Genomic DNA, 17662 nt, shown 5'->3' on the forward strand with positions numbered 1-17662 from the left:
CGTCAGATGAATCTGAGTCATAATCTACAAGTTGCTAGTTTTCCTTTTAGGGTTCCAGATTTGAACTCTGGGAAGGTAAACAATGATCTGTAGAATTTATCATAAAGATCAAAGTTCTCTTCTAATGTCTGTGAAGACATTTCCTTGTGACTCATCAGGTAAATCTGAATCAATGTCAACAAGTTGTCGATCTGCACCTATGTCCGATCTACTATCCGCAGATGCATCCAGGTTTATTAGTCCAGGGGAGGTAGACACTGACCACTGACATATGGCTATTGGATCAGTATCCTCTCCTAACACTTGTAAAGGCAATTGGTCCATTTGAGAAACTTGAACAATCGATTCTGACCGTAAAATGGTCGAAACTCTTATTTCTGTCAACTGATCCTTTGTGTGTGTAACCTTTCCTTGTGCATCAAAAATTGTTTATGTTTGAGGTGGTGACACTACATCGGATATCCTGTCCGACAGGCGAATTTCAATAGACGCACCATGTTGAGAGGATGAATCTAGTAACTATTTTTGTGCCTTTTCATCCATTACATCTTTTTGAGAAGATGTATGGGGGCTATCAGTTGTATTAATTTCGATATTTATCAACTTTGTAGGAGAAAAAGCTGTTGGGTTGACTTCAGATGCTTCCTTATGTGGTGCACTAAGGCACTTTCTCCCTCACGCTCATTCATACTTCATTTTAGTGGTAAGAGAGTGTTGGTTGATTCTGTTTCTGTGTTTGTCTTTATAGTTTGGGATAGAAGTTGTGGGTTTTCAACCTCATGACTGTCAAATGAAAGAAGGCCATTGGAGGTTGAACCTGTATCATTGAACATATGGCAATATAGAGATAAAATGCACTCTAAGATCTATAATGAATGAAAATTATGCATTTACTCTTTGAGAGAAATGATGTACAATAGTGATTTCAAAAATATTTTAATGAAATAAGAAATCACCACTGTAGAAAGAAGTTTGATTTTTCTTTTAAACTGTTTGAGTGCACAAGTCTGTTTTTATGCTTAAAATGATAAATGATTTGATAAGACACAGACTGATGACCTAGCAGTATTAAGAAGAGAAAGAAAAATTTTGTCTTTCAATATGAATGAGTTTTTGTAAAAGCATTGATCACTTAGGGTAAAGTCTAAGCAATTATCATTCATCTCAAAAGCTCCATAATCTATCTTTATAAGATTATAATCAACAAAATTGTTTATTGATAAATAACCTTAATAAGACTGACTATGCTGCTGATTTTAAATTATAGTGAATCTTTCATATATAGTAACTCATATAAATTCACTAGAACTCAAAATCTCACAATTATCTGCAACAAAATATTAACAATATATCATTGTTTGATACTTCTCAAGTACTTTAGATACCAATAATTATGGTACATCCTATTTTAAATATTAAAATAAGATATTAATGAATTAAATACCAATTATCTATCAAAAAGATATTAGCATTCAATTTCATATATCATACAATTGTTAACTCCTAACAACTATAGTATTTCAAACAATATTGGTTTGATAAATAAAGCAACATTAACCAACATTGACTTGTTTGCAATCTTAGAAAAATATTCTAAGTTCCATATACTTTGATCCATTGAGTATTACATCTATTATCAAAGTGTTTGGGAATTTACAAATAAGTATAAAAATTATTCTAACTTGACAACATATGGTTACTTATAATAAAGCAATCAAACATTTTAACCATAGTTGTACGTAAAAAAAATTTCTACACTTTCTGATATTAGTATAAATGACTGAAAATAAGCATTGATTACTTAGAGGAGTTCTAAGTAATGTCACAAATACTAATACTTCACAATTAGTTCATAGTTAAACTCTTAACTAAATATCATTAACTGATATAAGTCAAGAAATTACACAAAACTAATCATGCTACAATCATAATTCTGATATCAGTGAATTCTTGAGATGTAAACATTGTTAGATTCACTAAAACCGAAGTCTCATAATTAACTTATAGCACATAAGTTACAATCAATATACTAGATATCAATTATTGACAGATTTAGTTATAATCAATCATGCTGCTTATTTATTTTAAGTTAGTTTGAATTATGGAGCAAATAAAATCATTGAATTGCTTCAATTTCCATAATCCAAACTACCCAAAATAAATACTAAATAAATAAATACTAAATATTTATTAGTTGGATACTAGAACTTAAATATTTTCATAATTATCCTTGAATAATCACCAATAGGATATATGACTTATATACATGGCAATCACTCTCTGGATTAGTAATTTTAGAAATACTTTCAAAGCATATAAAATATTGAGAGTTTATATACATAACTTAGAAAATATTTCAACTTTTAATATTTTTGATTTTAGAAATAAGCATTGATTACTTAGAACAAAAATTCTAAATAATATCACTAATACTAAAAGTATCATAATTATTTATACAAGATACAAATAACTATGCTCCATATTATTTTAATACAATTCAAATTATGAGACTGATATGGAATGGAATTGTCTATACTCATAATTTAAATCAATTAAAATGGTATTCAAACTTATTGCTATAATACCTAACTACCACAAATGTATATGACATTGTAATCATGATAATCAAGATAGTAGCACTAAGTACGAGGTACTGGATCACTGATAAATTCACAAGTCCTTTAAAAATTGAAGATTTAATACTTGTGAATTTATATTAAGAATTCCTTACAAATGGGATTTCCAACTAATATACAATGAATAGTATCCCACACTTACAAACCCGTCTTGAAAAATTAACTTCAACAAGTGATTTAATAAGTGTTTCTGCAAGTGACTCTTTGACTAAAAGACATGCTCTCAAGATAAATGATACCTGGTTTCAAGGTGCCTTGTCATAGAGTGTTCCACAGAGTTATTGGATTTAAAGTTGTTTCTCATCATAACATGAAATCAATCTTCTTCCATGAAGTTGACAGCTTCTTGAGATGCTTCATCTGTCACTTAGGTTGACAGCTTCAGAGATTCTTCTCATGTCATTCTTATAACCTGCATAATCTATCTCTATATAGCCAAACATGTTAAGCACAATCTCTTTAGGGTACTTTACTCCAAGAGTTGGTAATCCCTTAAGATATCTAATAATCTTGTTAATAGCTATAAGATTGAATTCTCTAGGATCCACTTGGAACCTTGTACATTGGCATCTTAAGAACATTACATGTTGTCTATTAGCATTTGAGTAAAAGAGTGTGCTTGTCATACCTCTACAGCTTGTCATTTTACCTGAGTTACATTGATCAAGCTTTAGTGGTTTCTGTTGGTAAGTAGTCTTGGCATGTTCAGAATCTTCCAAAATTTTACATCTTCAGAAGATCCTTATACTTACTTGTATTGCCATCATCCTTTTGGTTTACTTGTGCTCCTAAAAGAATTGTTCTTTTGGCTTGCTTGAGCTCCTAAAAGAATTATCCTAATGGCTTGCTTGAAGTAATTCCAAAAAGAATTGTAACCTTTCCAACATGTTTTTCTCCATACCTACTCTGCAATAACTTAGAAAATAATCTTGCACAAGTCTTTGTTAGTAGAACAACATATAACATTATCATTACATCACTGCACATATAAAACAATATGTTTGTGCCTAGTGATACGAGAGTTATTAATATAACAACTCTACTAGTTTATATTTAACTATAACTTTAGTTAGAGTGTCATACCATGTCCTTGACTATTTCGTGAGTAGTATACTAGTTCATACCAACCTGAAGTGAGCTTGTGAAGAAGAGATATACATAGTCCAACAGATCTGCAATTGCAAAGTCCATGAATTATTGTGCATTAACTTCTTCCTTTGACTCACCAACCTGAAGTACACTTGTACACATCTACTAGAGTCCAATTCCAAGTGTAATGTGCATCAGGTGTCTGATATGTCATAATATCCTCAAGTCTCGTCACTGGTCCTATCTGTTAGATACTGCTTCCTGATAATAACCTAGCATCCAGTTTGGCCTTGTCCCTCGTAACAATGCCATTGTCATCCAGTTTTGACTTCTGGTCATCCTTGTACCAATTATAATATTATCATTTGATTTGGATACCAGCTTCCCTATAATCTACTTGTTGACTAATTGAGTTCATCTTGTTTTTCAATCACCCAATCAATCCGGATCTATCAGAGCTTCTGTACCTTTTTTAGTTTCTTCTTGATAGAAAACTAGAGAAATAATAATTCATACTCAGTAGTCCTGCTAATCATTACTCCACCATATGGATCACTTAAGAACTAGACTCTGGGAATAATATTAATATCAAACCCTTTGTCTCAGCAAACATGTTCTTGTAGTGTCCTCTTGATTTACAATGTGGTGTTGTGTCTGACTAGTTGATCCTTCTATTGCTCCCCCTAAGCTGTTGCTGGGATTTCCTGAAAATCCTTACCCTTGCTGACTGACTTCATTGAAATAATTAGTTGTGTTATACACTCCCATTCCATTGCTTGGATATGAATCATCAATGTAATAAACCCAAAAAAAAATTTTGAACTTTTTGTAACCCTTATGAATAGTGTTTTTGCTGATTAGGCTGAATGAGAAAACTTTTCATGCCACACTATGTAGGGGTTCTTCTATTGTTATTATGAGATCTTATTAGTACTCTATATGGTATATAAGTGTATGTAAAGATCGTCAGAATCCAAATTCGAACACTTTGATTTTTCCCGAAAATCCACAAGATACCGAAAGAATTGAGTATAAGGTAACAGGATAAAAAGGATTTAAATTCAAGGATTATAATAGAGGATCATAAAAGGAATATAATGTATTGAGCAAGGTTAAGGAAACCCAAGTAATAAGATCCCGTGTATGATCCCTCAAACGATAAACGAGAACGAAAGTTAAGCGAACCGTATAGCAGATCAGCGGTCATTAGCCAAGTAATTAGGAGCTAATCAAAGAGGTTAGTGATGATGATGTCATCAAACCAATAAGAAGAGGACAAGTGTGGGAAGATGACATAAGAATGATGAGCTAAGCATGACAAAAAGAAGTGTGTTGTTGGTTGATTGTGAACCATACAAAATTTACCATGGTTAAAAGGTAATTTAGTAAAACAAAAGGCAAAACAACCAACAAAACAATTCATAACAGAAAAACACAAAGTTGACCTTCATTTCCAACAAGAAGCTCTCGGCTTCTTCCTTTTTTCAAAGAAGAAAATTCAAAATCCAAGATCCAAGCATTGTTAAATTGCAAGGTAATTATCCAAGGTTCCTTATGATTAGTTATGGCTATCCTAGGAGTTTAAGCTCCAAATTCCTTCACAATCTCTTTCAATAAATCATTTAAGAAGAGAGTGAATAGTGTTTTCAAGAAATTTAAATTGTTTGATCTTGTGTTTTTGGTTAGATTAAGCTTTGGTAAGGACTTTCAAGGGTGATTCCAAGCTCCTTAGTTACATTTACTCACCAAGGAAGGTATAATCTCATACCCTAACCCTACTTTTGTATATTTAGAGTTTTTTTGTTTGGTATGGTTCATGAGAAGCATGATTTTTGTAGACTTAGAGTGTGGTTGGTTTTGTAATGAGTTTGGAGTTGTAAATCTTGGATTATTGGTTAATGAACTTAAGTATAGTTTTAGTTCATGTTTGAGAATAATATAAATTGGAGAACTTGAGGTGTTGGGGCTGTTGTAGTATTGTATGGATGGAGTTTGTTTGTAGTAATGATTGTGGATTGATTGTGGATTGATTTGGAGTAGGATAAAATTTGGTAAGCGCGTAAACATAGCCGTCGTAATTCCCGATTTACTTTATACTGTTTTTGTTCTTAACATCAGGAGCCGAGAACTCACTGTTAGGTTTTTACCATTGCCTTGATTAGATAGTTCATGTTACGAGCTTCGTTTTGATATGTGGTTCGCTTGAATCCGATGTACGGTTTAAGAGAAACGACCGTTTTAAGTAACGGCGTTTCGCGAACGAACCATTGCCCCTCGCCTTACTTTGAAACATTGGTTAAGGACCTTAAATGACTAATTGGATTATGAAACAATTATGTAAAGTGGGTTAGACAGTTGGTAGGGTATCGCGAAAGAATCGCCTTAAAACTCTTAATGGTTAATTTATTAAAAATGGTGGAGTCGAGGGTACTCGAGCGACTTAAGTGAATCGTTAAGCGCAAAAGCGAACGTTAAGGTCTAATTGGTTAAAGTATAGATTCATAAGCGACTTTGGTTTAGTTCCAACTTATATGTTGTTTATAGGTTACCAGACTCGTCCCAAGCCATTTATCACCCCCAGTCGCTCAGGCAAGTTTTCAACCCGTTATACTGTTGTTTTGATGTATATATGTTTATGTATTATCTTGTGATAGATGCATGATGGTTAATTAGCAAATCTTGCGATATATTGGAGCATGCTGATATGGGATATATGCATGTCTGTTTCATAATCTTGATATCTATTTGTTGATTCCAATACTTATAGTTGCATAATACCTATGCTAGAGATAAACAGTAGTTGCGTATACCCTTAGTATAGGGGACCCAAATATGGATATTTTCTAAAACCGGGAGTCGATGTTCCCGAGTATATTATATATATATTTATATATATATATATATATAGTTTTGAAAACTATTAATCGAATAAGGTTTATTCGATAACTTTATTTTATTTATTGAATATTATTTTGAATATTCATTCGAGGACTTATGACTCCGCTTATTTACTAAATAATATTCTTTATTTTATTAAAGAATAATGTTTCGATAATCAAACTTATTTTCGATTATTCAAATAAAGATCATACTTTCGTATAATTATATCTTTGGTTATTTAATATCCATTTCAAATATGAGTTTTAAAACTTCTACTTCAATTATTTTTATAAAGATTATTCTTTATGGGAATATTATTTAAATAATAATATTCAGATATTTCTAATATATTGGGACTGATTTATTTTATTAAATCAGCATTACTCCAAACATTCTTAAAAATGTTTTCGAGTCTTCAAAATGATTTTTTAAAGTTAGGGCGGATCCAAAAACTCATTTTTATATTTAAGATCCTCCTTTCGAAGGGGATTTAAATACTCGCTCAAAACCTGAGGGATCCGGCTCTGTGGTGTATTTTATATTCACAACGAGATTGTTGTTTTGACAAATGAATTGATTACTTACCCAACGTTCGGGAAGTAAGCCCATCTAATTAAGTCGGCATAAGCGACAGGCCGGGGTACGGTCTATCAAAGTGTAAGTGGCTGGGTGCCAGTCCATCCACGCGTAAGAGGCCGGGTGGCGGTCCAGCACAAGGTCCTAATGAGGCCAGGGTGATGACCAGTGGGGGATTCATCCATCTACTAGTATAAAAGGTTACTTATTGGTATCTTTGCCAGATCAGCAAGATATCGGGTTTATGCCAAAATTCTTTTCTTTCCAAAATTCATTGGATATTGCAACTATGTTCATACTTTACATAACAGAGCTTTCCAGGAAATGTATAAGAGATATATATGTGGATATATATATCGGGACTTAATGAAGTACCTCGTAACTTCATTTCATTCAATAATATTTTAAAGATTTCATCTATTCAAGTCTTAACTTGTGGTCTCATCTATGGGATGAACTTTTGAAACTTATTATAATTTGAACAGTGATAGTTCAAGTAGTTTTCTAAAAATGGTATAAGTATAGTGAAGTAATTGGTAACTTCATCTTCCTTTAAGCTTATATCCAGTAAGTAATTACCTTACACTTGATAAAGGATTCTAGTAAGTTATCCATTTAGATACTTGCATTATTGTTTACACTATATATTATCTTGCGAGCTGTAATGCTCACTCTTGCTTCATTTCTTCATCACACAACAACAGTTAGGAAAGATGGCCAGACTCAAGCAGACCCAGCGCAAGCGTGTGGAAAGCATCCCGCGTCTTCCCGTTGATATCGTAGCTGCTATAGCTGCAGAGGTAGATCTATTTGTAGATCAGGCATTCTACTTTTGGGAATCAATTATGTATAATTATAACATGTGGCAGATAATGGCAATTAACTATAAACTTATCAAGTAATCATTTTGGGTTGTAATAACTTTAAATTGTGGATTCAAGGACTTGTACTTATTTTAATTTCATCTCTGAGACTATAACGTATTATGGTGTGTGTTAGTGTGGGGTCACAGCATGAGGTTATTTTATAAAACTTTTTGACCCCCGAATTGTGTGATATTGTGGAAAGAAAGACCGTGATGACCCGGATCCCCGACCCCGGATCTGGGGGTGTTACAATCAATAACATTAATTTCTCCTTTAACAGCTTGGAGCATGGAGTTGTTGAACTGTGCACTTAGATTTTCAATCATCTTCTGTTGATCAACCACAAATGCCTTGTAGGTTGTAGACTCCACTGAGTAGCCATAGAAAATATCCTAACTGTAGAACATTCTCTCCAAACACTTTGAGGTTATTCAGTGTTTTCTTCTGTTGGCCATTAACTCATGTGTGTTCTTTATATAAACATCATGATCAAGGCTTAATCTTACTTGTAGCAAACTGTATAGAATGTTCTTGATGTTACAGATATTAATCAGAACTGCTTCTTGAATTTAGTCTCATTATCTGACCACATGATCATTTCTTTTATAGTAGCTTCCAGCTTGATTTACTTTGATGTGATCAATCACCATATGTGATGTCTTATCTTGAGAACGCACGAACAACAACTTTGTTTATTAAGAGTAGTCAACCACCATCACTAAGGTATATATTTACTTTGGTGTGATGTTGTCTTTGACTTCTCTTTCTGACATGCCTCGCATTTATCATCTTCTGAATTCCAGATGAGGCAGTCCTCTCACTAACCCCTTTTCACAAAAGAGTTCCTTGAGTTGATGTTCAAGGGTGATAGCTTCTAATGCCATAGCTAAACTTTTGTCAGATGAAGCTTTATAGAAAAAACCATTGACTTCACCTTTTCAGAGTTTCCAGTCTAGCCACGAGCATTTCCTTTCCTTACTCTAAGAAGAGCAAGCTTCTCAACCTTCCTGCTTCAGATGTGACGCTAATCCTTCGTTGAATTGACATTTTGTCCTTTGATGCAGAACTGTCTGATTAGAGGATTTGTGCCTTGATTCTTCAGCAAGAAAGATGCTTCAACTTTTATCAGTGACTCCAATGATTAGTTGTTATTAGTGATACCAATTGTTGAATCCATGATGACATCCCTTTTTATGTATAGCTTGTCCCATAATGAAAACCTTTGCTGTCATCTCCAAAGATTATTGACGAAATAGCATTTGTCAATCACATTGATTCTGAGGCTCTTTCTTTGATCATATGCCTTGAGTATAAATTACAAATAATACATATGAATCAATTAACCTGTTATGTCCTGCACTCACAAATGGATTAACAGTTCTTGGTACCCAACTTATCAGTTTGGGTCCAGATGGATTAGAGATATTATTATTAACAGAGATAACAATAGCTGCAACCTTATCATGCTAATTCTTGTCTTTGACTGACCATTTTCTCCATTTTAATACCCTTGACAGATTTATCTTAGGCTAGGGAATAAATGGTTCCAACCTTACATAAGGAGGACTAGCAGTCTTTGCCCTATTGTGATCCTAAACATGCTTTCTGCAATTAAGCAAGCATTGTATTAAGAATACATGGCATTCATTCAGAAACATTACACATAAGAATTAAGCAAGACATACATGATATGGAACAAACAGAATTAACAAATAAATCACTAATTCTATCTAGTCCAATCTTGTTAATAAATCTCATCTAGCTATCTCAATCCAATTATAAATTAATACATATTAACAAACAATTCAGATCAAATGAATAAATCACATTATATTAGGATACAGGAGATAAGCATAAACAAAGGTCTTATATGCTGGAAAAACATATACCTCACTAAAGCAATTAATCATGTTCAACAAATATTCAAACACATATTTAAGATCATCTAAAGTAACATGCACAAGTTAAACATCAATCCTAGCTACCAGAAAATAATCTAGGGAACTAGTTCAGCATTATCTATATGTGATGCTATCATGATTGTGAGAGTGTTAAACATTTAAACACTAAGATCTTAACATGCATTGAATATTGAGAGCAAAATATTGCAGCGGTTTAAGAAATAAAAACCTGAGATATGTGAGTTGGACCATCTTCAGAGATTGTTGTGAAAGCAAGATATTCATTATCCCCATCATCTGATCCATCCCAACTCTTTCTCGTGCACTATAAGTTTTGACTGGCTGCTTCCCTAAGAAAACATTCCACCTTTGTCTCAACTCTTCAATTGAATCCCTACTCATCCTTGTTTGTCAAGCTTCTTGTTCTATTGTTGCAAAACCCCTGATAGTTACTTGACACATATTGCTTGTCAAACCTGTAGCTATCAAATCTTATTTATGTCCCAACCTCAGTCTTGTAGTCACCTCTTGAACTGAATCTGTAAGAATCTTTGCTTCGGAATAGATAGGCTTGATCCTTGGATATAGCATAAGTACTCCTTGTGAATCTGATTCGACTAAACTTCTCTGACAAGTGAAACACTGCCTTGATGTCTAATCCCTCAAGTACTTCCACATGAGCTTCTTGTGATTCAGCTATCAGTAACTCTTACATTCTGTCTAGAGGTTCCAACTTTACTACATGTGACTGAGATGTTTGTTTGTCCCCGCTATTCTCTTTGACCTCCACAATTCCTGCCTGTATGATCTCATTGATTCCCGGATAAATATAGCATTGGTACAAACCCCTGTGTGACTGTATAATCTGGAATCATAGAGTTGTCTTAAAATCTTCAAGAAAAGTTGTACCCGTAGAAATTCATTCATTTCCTGCGTCTAAAAATCCAGTGGTATCCTTTGGAGTAAGCCTTTGAGGAAGTTCTACAATTTTCGTCTATAGGTCTTGAAATTAGTTCCATTGGAGTAAGAAAACCATTTCCTATAATTTCCGTGTACTGGAATTTTTCGTCTGAATATCACATAGTCTTCATTTTCTTCGAAAGATTAAAATTCACTTTAAAAGTTCGGAGGAATCTTGAGACTATCGATAGTTTGAGTACCCTTAATTTAATATTTAAGAGAAATTTAAATTTCCAATATTTTTAATTTTTTTAGAAAATAAATTAATCAAAATAAATATTTACATAAAATCTAATTTTCAAGAATTTCAAATTTTCTTAAAAATTAAATAAAATGTAAATTATTATTTAAGAAAAAATTAAATTTAAGAATTTTAAATTTTTTTGGAAAAATAAATAAATCAGAAATAAAAATTATGGCTAAGTCCAAATTATTTAAAATTCAAAAATCTCAAGTGTTGATAATTTCTGAAAATTAAAAAATCTGAAAATATGAGAACTTGACTTTTTGGGTTGACACACGGAATCTGATCTGTATATCGATCAAAAAGCTCGGATACCAATTGTTAGGTCCCGAATTATCGTAGAAGGTGGGGTTGAATACGATAATCACTAAATTAAAAATTCTTTCGAATCTTTAGCGGATAAAGGATTTAGTGCTCGGATAATGGTTCCGTGTTCTTGAGGTGAATATTGTTTGGAACAATAAAATGAGGAACACAAGATATTCGGGGAAATATATATTCTTATATAAATCCTCGAGGGTGTTGTTACACTCCGGTAAATAAATTAACCGGCTACAATCTACGAACAACAAAGTTCCTAGCTACTACAAAGATTTACAAATCAAATCCTATACAATGATCTAGCTTTTTTGTCTAAGGATTTAATTACCGGATAACGATTATAATGCCTTATGAATATATGTAATAACCCCAAAAATTTTGGACTTTTTGTAACCCTTATGAATAGTGATTTTGCTGATTATGTTGAATAAGAAAACTTTTCATGCCATACTATGTAGGGGTTCTTTTATTGATATTCTGAGATCTTATTAGTACTCTATATGGTATATAAGTGTATGTAAAGATCGTCAGAATCCAAATTCGAACACTTTGATTTTTCCCGAAAACCCACCAGATACAGAAAGAATTGAGTATAAGGTAACATGATAAAAAGGATTTAAATTCAAGGATTTTAAGAGAGGATCATAAAAAGGAATATAAAATATTGAGAAAGGTTTAAGGGAAACCCAAGTAATAAGATCCCGGATATGATCCCTCGAACGATAAACGCGAATGAAAGTTAAGCGAACCGTATAACAGATAAGCGGTCATTAGCCAAGTATGTTGTGTATATGTTGTGTACTTGATGATTTCATGAACGAAACACCTTGGTAGATTTTACTTAGTGAAAATGTAGCACTCGACGGATAAGGTTAATAGTCCCGACGGATAACTCTTTTTGGTCCCGACGGATGATGATTTATTATCCATCGAGTGAGTAGCTTATGTAACAATAAGACTGTAGTACATTTCTGCATACACATTGTTTAGAATCTGTAGTAGTACTTAAGTCTTGTTGACTGTAACTCGATATACAGAATAGGTTGATTAATTGTACATAGATGATGTCTTGTAATTCTGCATAAATGAAATGGAGTTAAGTGCCTGATTGCTACCCGACGGATGAACAACAATTGATTCGACGGATGATCAACAACTCGACGGATGATCATAAACCCAACGGATAAAGAATTCAAATATCTGTTGACAGTGACAACACAGTCACATGCGTCAAGTGTATGCAAATGAAATGTGGTAGCCTATTCAACTGGGTTTTTGAGAACAAAGAAACATTGCCATTTCCATGCTATTATGAAGATATTCAAAGATGCTGGAATAGAGTAATGAAGTAGCATTGTATTAGACTTGATAGTTTTTGTTTTATTATCTTGTTTAATTACTTTGTAATCTTGGTGATATATAAACCAAGAAGCAACAAATAGAATAGAAACTAAGAAGCCTAGCAACCAAGAAAGAAACATTTGTAAGCTGTACTCTTAGCATTTCTTTTGTTCTTAGTTGTTATCATTTTGTAAGCAGCTGTGAGCTTTTTGCACACAGAGTTCTCTCGATATATATTATATATCTCTGGTGGAATCATTCAAATCCACCAGAAAGTTTTTAAAGACTCTTGTTTTTAATTACTTGTGTTTTGATTCATTTCAAGTAACTATTCCGCATTCTAATAATCAATTCACACATATATATATAATTGAGTTAGAAAAAATTTTATTCAAGAAAAAGTTTCAAGAATTCCATTCAACCCCCCTTCTGTATTTCTTGTTATATTGTTAAGGGACTAACAATTGGTATCAGAGCAAGCTCTTGAAGAACAAAAAGTTTAAAGATCAAAACAACACAGCAAGATGAACAAGAAGGATGTTAGAGTCAATATTCCTTTTCTGGATAAAGATAACTACCATCTTTGGAAGGTAAAGATGCATCTTCATTTGCTTTCTCAAGATGAGGCCTATGTTGTAATAACCCCAATTTTTGGGAAATTTTTGAAACCCTTATGAATAGTGTTTTTGCTGAATGAGAAAACTTTTCATGCCACGCTATGTAGGGGTTCTGTTATTGATCTTATGAGATATTATTAGTACTCTATGTGGTATATAAGTGTATGTAAAGATCGTCAGAATCCAATTCTGAACACTTTGGTTTTTCCCGGAAATCCACTAGATACGGAGAGAATTGAGTATAAGGTAACAGGATAAAAAGGATTTAAATTAAAGGATTATAAGAGAGGATCAAAAAAGGAATACAATATATTGAGAAAGGTTAAGGGAACCTAAGTAATAAGATCCCGGGTATGATCCCTCAAACGATAAACGAGAACGAAAGATAAGCGAACCGTAAAACAAATAAGTGACCAAGAGACAAGCTTGTACAAGAAGCCAGGGATTGTGACATCATCAAACCACAAGGTATGGACAAGTGGGAGCATTATGACATGTGCAAGGTGACATAGGCATGACAAGAAAGGAAGGAGATGTGGTGACTTTTTAACCACACAAAACCAAGGGCAACTAGGTAATTCACTAAAACAAACAACAAAAATCAACCAACCAAAAGCAAATCAAGCCAAAACACAAAATTCTCTCTTCTTCTTCTTCATGCTCTCGGGTGGTTTTCTTAAAAAATGAAAGTCCAAGCTCCTCCACTTACTATTTAGCAAGGTAATTATCTAAGCTTCCCCATGGATAGTTACATACTTCCTATAAGTTTAAGCTTCTAATTCCAAGCCAATCTTTTTCTATAAATCATGAAAGAAGATGGTGAATAGTGTTTTCAAGAACTAAAATTTGTGTTCTTGAAGTTTTGTTTAGATTAAGCTTGGATAAGGGCTTTAAAGGTGATTCCAAGCCATTCTCTTGATTCTCCACTCTCCAAGGAAGGTATAAACTTCAAACCCTAGCTTTAGTTTTGAGTAATTAGGATTGAATGTGTTTGATATAGCATATGTGAAGCATGATGCTTGATTGGTTGAAGTTTGGTTGAGTTTGTAGAGATTAGTTGGTTTTGTTGCATTGTTGGAGTTGTAAATCTTGGTAATTAGTTAAAGAACCTAAGTAAAGCTTTTAGTTCATGTGAGGAATAAGTATAAATGGTTAATGTGGATTTTTTGGGGTTGTTGTGATGTGATGAGGATGGATGTTGGTTGTATGTTGGATTTGAGGTTGGTTTGTGGTTGGTTTTGAATGGTTAAAAATTGGGAAATCGCGTAAACATAGTCGTCGTAACGTCCGATTTTCTTTGGACTGTTTTTGTGCATAGCATTAGGACCCGAGAACCCCCTGCTAGATTATGACCACTGCCATGTTTAGATAGCTCATGTTACGAGCTTCGTTTTGATATGTAGTTCGTTCGATTCCGATGCACGGTTTAGGAGAAACGACCGTTTCAAGTAACGGCGTTTCGTGAACGAAACTTTTCCCCTCGCCTTACTTTGAAACATAGGTTAAAGACCAAAAAGGGTTAATTAATGTATGAAACAATTATGGTAAGAGTTTTAGGCAGTTGGTAAGACACTCGCGAAGGAATCGCCTTAAAACTCGTAAAGGTTAAATTATTAAAAATGGTGGAGCCGAGGGTACTCGAGTGACTTAAGAGAATCAGTAAGCGCAAAACGAGCGTTAGAGTCTGAGTTGGTTAGAGTATAGATTTACAAGTGACTTTGGTTTAATTCCAACTTACTTGTTGTTTATAGGTTACCAGACTCGTCCCGAGCCATTCGTAACCCCCAGTCGCGCAGGCAAGTTTTCTACCCGATATACTGTTGTTGTGATGTAAATATATGTATATGCATTATCTTGTGATAGTGCATGATTGTTATTAGCAAATTTTGCGATATATTGGAGCATGCTGATATGGTATATATGCATGTCTGTTTCGTAATCTGGTTATCTATCTGTTGATTTCAATGCTTATAGTTGCATAATACCTATGCTAGAAATAAGCAAGTAGTTGCGTATACCCTTAGTATAGGGGATAAAAGGTGAACATATTTCTAAACCGGGAGTCGATGTTCCCGAGTATATTATATATATATATATTTATATATATATGGATATAGTTTTTAAAACTATGGATCGAATAAGGTTTATTCGATACCTTTATTTTATTATTTGAATATTATTTGAATATTCATTCGAGGGCTTATGACTCAGTTTATATTATTATTGAATATTACTTGGATATTCATTTGAGGATGTATGACTCCTTTATTTTATGAATATTATTTATAGTATTCATTCGAGGTATTATGACTCCGCTTATTACTTAATAATATTCTTTATTGTATTAAAGAATAAGGTGTCGATAATCAAACTTATTTTTGATTATTCAAATAAAGATATTACTTTCGTATAAGTATATCTTTGATTATTTGCTATTCATTTCAAGTATAAGTTTTAATACTTCTACTTCAATTATTTTTATAAAGATTATTCTTTATGGGAATATTATTTAAATAATAATATTCAGACATTTTCTAAATATTCTGGGGACTGATTTACTTCATTAAATCAGCTTCACTCCAAACATTCTTAAAAATGTTTTGCGAGTCTTCAAAATGATTTTTAAAAGTTAGAGCGGATCCCAAAACTCATTTTTTTATATATTTAAGATCCTCCTTTCGAAGGGGATTTAAATACTCGCTCAAAACCTGAGGGATCCGGCTCTGTGGTGTGTTTTATATTCGCAACAAGGTTGCTGTTTTGTTAAATGAATTGATTACTTACCCAACACTCGGGAAGTAAAATTCTTGGAATAAGTTAATCCATTAACAGGCATCGCCTGGGAAATATCGGTGAGTTCTCCTTTCCAAATAGATACGACCTCTTGGTGGAGCCGTATCAACAAGTTTCTACTTGGGGAAAGTGGGGACGAGCTTTACGTTTCAGAGTCATGGATTTCATCTGAACTAGGAGTGGCGTAAGTGGCCGAGTAGCGCCGGCCCAGCTTTATTATATTGGCCCAAATGGCCTGGAAGTTCCGCTAAGGCGGTCCATTCCTTAGGAGTTCAGTGTTCGGTTGACAAGTAAATCCGACAGGTTCTCCTCTACATGTAGAAAATGGTGGGGTTGTACTACTACGACTGATCATCGTAAGTGGTCTTCCTGGCGCGGCAAACTCCCGTAATGAGTTCATCCTCCAATTGGATAATTTCTGCAACACTACCCAGAGCACTTCGATAGAAAGGCTACGGTTGGGCGATTGTTGAGTGTTGGCAGGGTCAAGTTTTCAAAATGATGTTTACATCAAATGAAGTATCTCATAACTTCATTTTATTTTGATGATATTTTAAAGGTTGAATCTATTCAAGTATTATCTTGTAGTCTCATCTGTGTGATGAACTTTTGAACTAATTATAACTTGAACGGTGGTAGTTCAAGTAGTATTTGGAAAAGATATAAGTATATTGGAGTATCTTGTAACTTCATCTTTTAAACTTATATCTAGTAAATGATTATCTTATGCATGATAAAGATTTTCAGAAAAATGTTGAGACAAGGTTAGATATATGAGATCACCTTGCAACGATATTTTTATACAGTTATACACTGGAACTCTGTGTGTATTATGCATGGAAGAGGACTTCCAATATTTTGAAAAGTATATATGTATATATATATACACTGAATATTTTGCGACTTCATCGCATTACGATATCAACTTGGTTCATTTCTTTTGACCAAGACTTTCATGAGTACTATGAGAAGGCTCATATATTGTTAATCATTATACATATTATTTTGGTGGGCTTGCTGCTCACCCTTGCTTTCTTCTTTCATCACACAACATCAGATAGACAAGATGAACCGGACCAAGCTCCCGATTCGCAAGAGGTTAGGAGACGTTCCGCAGTTTTCTAGAAGCACTGATGCCGCCATAACTGAGGTAGGAACTACCAATAGGCTAGGCTTTCAACTTTTGATGTATCAGATTATGTATATTTATGAATTGTAATAATGGCAAAGAAATGTAAATTTATTCAGAAACCTGTTTAAGGTGTATTGGCATATAATTGTGGAATAAAATGACTTGTGATTATTTTTTTGGATATTCATCTCTGAGACTATAACGTGTGGTGTGTGTGTTTATAGTGGGGTCACAGTACAGAGTAGTTGAGTAATTATTAAGATTGGGTGTTATTAAGGGAAATGGAACTCGTGACGACCCGGATCC

This window comes from Apium graveolens, chromosome 5, assembly GCF_009905375.1.
Source record: "Apium graveolens cultivar Ventura chromosome 5, ASM990537v1, whole genome shotgun sequence".
In the NCBI taxonomy this organism is placed as follows: domain Eukaryota; kingdom Viridiplantae; phylum Streptophyta; class Magnoliopsida; order Apiales; family Apiaceae; genus Apium; species Apium graveolens.